Below are 3,402 nucleotides of genomic sequence, written 5' to 3' on the forward strand. Positions count from 1 at the left end.
ATACAATATGTACAGTAATCATAATTTTTTTAAGACTGCATACTTTTTCTTTTTATATTATTTTGCATATCTGCACTTTTTGCTGTTTTTACTTTAATTGTTTTACACTGGGCATAGGAGAAGCTCAACATTTTCATTGTACAATGTAAAATGACAATAAAAGGCATTTCATCCAATTCAATTAAATTCAATTAAATTCAATCAATTACATTTTATTCAATTCAATCAAGACAAACAGTTGTAACATCCATGGTTTTGAACTGTGGGAGAAAACTGTAGTTTATGAAGACTAGACCTGCAAGGGAAAACATGCAAAATACACACATAAAGGCCACAACTGGAGTTTGAACCAGGGCCTTCTTGTTGTGAAGTAGCATTTTTAACCACCAAGTAACCATGCTGCCCTGTATACCAATCACAATATATTATAGCATATACATCTTAATGCTACCAAAACAAAGAAAACAAAAATATGTGAAAACAGGACATTTCAACAGTTTTTGCTCATGTTCAAAACTCCTACAAAAACACTTTTCCCCCTTATTTTTTTGTCCTCCATTTATCTTTTGCCTTTTATTCTTCGAGGGGTACTCTTCCAAGAATACCTTTTATAGTAATTTGCTTTATTACTTTAACCTCTAACCTGCAACTGAATGCTGATTTAACTGCACTTACTTTGCAATTTACCATGTAGAGTAATTGTTTTGCTTTGTTGTAAATTGCTCGGGATTAAAGTGTCTGCTAAATGTAATGTAATGAAATCCATGGCTCACACACACGCACAAAAAAACAACACCAATTTAATCTAGTCTTCTTCTTCTTCTCCTTTCGGCTTTTCCCTTCAGGGGTCGCCACAGCGAATCAGTTGCCTCCATCTGAGCCTGTCTTCTGCATCCTCTTCTCTTACCCCAACTACCTTCATGTCCTCTTTCACTACATCTATAAATCTCCTCTTTGGTCTTCCTCTGGGCCTCCTGAATGGCAGTTTAAAACTCAGCATCCTTCTACCAATATATTCACTATCTCTCCTCGCCCTCCCCCGTCTACCACAGACTACCCCCCCACACCACTCTACGTTACATTAATGTAAAGATGCCACTTCTCACCTTATGCGTCACATTAACACACATTATGTGCAATATCTGTGCAATATCTATCTACAGTACCTTACACACATCTTACCTGCTTTTTTTGCACTGTTTTTCTTTCTTTTCCCGTACTGCACTACTTTTTTTATTTTTCATTCCAATGTATATACTGTTTATATTTTGTAATTTTTTTACCCGTACCCTGCATGTGTGTGTTAAGTGTACTGCTGCTGAGTTAATTTCCCCACTGAGGGAGAAAAAGGATCATCTTATCTTATTTTATCCTAGGTCACCTCTGTACAGACTTTAAAACCAACATGTTGTACATTTTTTCTTTTAATATTATTTGTTCTTTTGTATTGCACCAATCACCACAACAAATTCCTTGTGTGTGTTAAACTACTTGGCGATAAACTTCTTTCTGATTCTGATTCTGGAAACCCTAAATATAGACAGTTCACAGACAGCGTGACTTTGATTGATTGATTGAAATTCTTTATTCAGTCACATCACACTACAAGCATTATCAACACAAACATTATCGAAAAAATAGTGACTGAAAAGGCACAGGCAGAAGCATAGTGCTTATATTAATGCCTGTCCTACATACAAACAAACAAACAATAGCAAAACTAACCAATAAGGTTTACATATATAGTAGTGAAGATTTTTTTTAATAAATATCAGAGAAGAACAGCAACAAACAAAAACAAATAAACATTGACATTTGTAGCTTTCAAAGATTGCTCTACAAATCTTTTTTTTGTAAACCGAAAATGAGCTGCACATTTGTAAATATAGGTTAGCATCATTCCATAGTTTAACTCCCACAACATATACATCTCCTTTTAGTCTCTTTTCTAGCTTTTTGTACAACAAATTTACAAACATCACGCAAATTATATTTTGACTCATGTATTGAGAAAAACCGTTGTACACACACAGACAGGGAGTAACTTTAATTTAGCTTTATACATTATTTGCATTATTTTATAATAAACCAAATCATAAAATTTCATAACATGGGATTTTATAAACAATGGATTTGTATGTTCATAGTATCCCACCCTATTACATAATAATACGTATGGCTTGTTTTTGTAAGAATACTATAGCATTTACTGTTGTCTTATACGTCGAGCCCCACACTCCCACACAATACGATATATAAGGTATTATTAGTGAACAACATGAATGAATACTTTATTACAGACTCAAAAGGTTCCATATAAAATACATAAAAATACATAAAAATTACAGGTCACACATTAAAATACATGCAAACATCTGTTCCAATGTGTCCATAGTCCAGATGTGTACCTTGTATCACTCCGTTTGATGTTAGTGAGTGCAGTTATTAGACAATTTTCTGACTCATGGAGTCGACACATAAATTTAAACATAAAATTCCTCAGAAGTTACGGAAGGTGGGGACACAACAATTAACAAATAAAGTGCTTGCTCTTGTCCATCTTGGAAGCTTAAGGAGGATCTTGAACGCATCATTATATGCTACCTGCAACTTCTTCTATAAATAAATAAATTAAATGTAGTGCTTTATGATTTCATATATTTTTGGAGTTATATTTCTTGGACTGTGAGGTCAAAACCAAGCTTAGAAGGGTGCTGCCAACACAATTAATGTGCAATATCTTTCACTCACTGCAACGTGCAATTATGTAAATATCCATCTGTAAATATCCGTCTGTTATCTTCTTATATACTAGTATTTCTTATTATTTATCTTTCTTATTATTATTATTATTATTGTATACCAGTTTACTGTTCATAGTGTGTTATTATTATTACTGTGTTATTATTTTTCTATTGATGCATCTTGTTTTGCACTATCCTCTTTGCTGCTGTAAACTGCAAATTTCCCCTCTGTGGGACTATTAAAGGTTTATCTTATCTTATCTTATCTTATCTTATCTTAAAGATTTGTGATTTGGAAAAACTTGTAAAAAAAAAATAAATAAATAAATGAAACCAGCAAAATAAGTTCTTTATGTTATTTTGTAAACTTGTGCGCGGCTGTTCCTCGCATCCTCGTGAGTGTCCTAACCGTTGCCATGGCGACCGAAGGGGCTGACCCTGGCCACGTGACAGATAGCGGGCTCGCCGCGCCGCCGATGATTTATGGTTCCGCGTTACACCAACGCAGAGCCTACGGCGTAGGGTACCACGGCATACGCGCAACGTACACCATACCCTACGCCGTAGGCTCTGCGTCGACCTAACGCAGAACCATAATTCAGGCTGCGCAGTGCATATGCGCGTCTCGCCTCTCTCTCACACTACAGTGTGGTAGTAG

This window comes from Cololabis saira, chromosome 1 (genome assembly GCF_033807715.1).
Source record: "Cololabis saira isolate AMF1-May2022 chromosome 1, fColSai1.1, whole genome shotgun sequence".
NCBI lineage: Eukaryota > Metazoa > Chordata > Actinopteri > Beloniformes > Belonidae > Cololabis > Cololabis saira.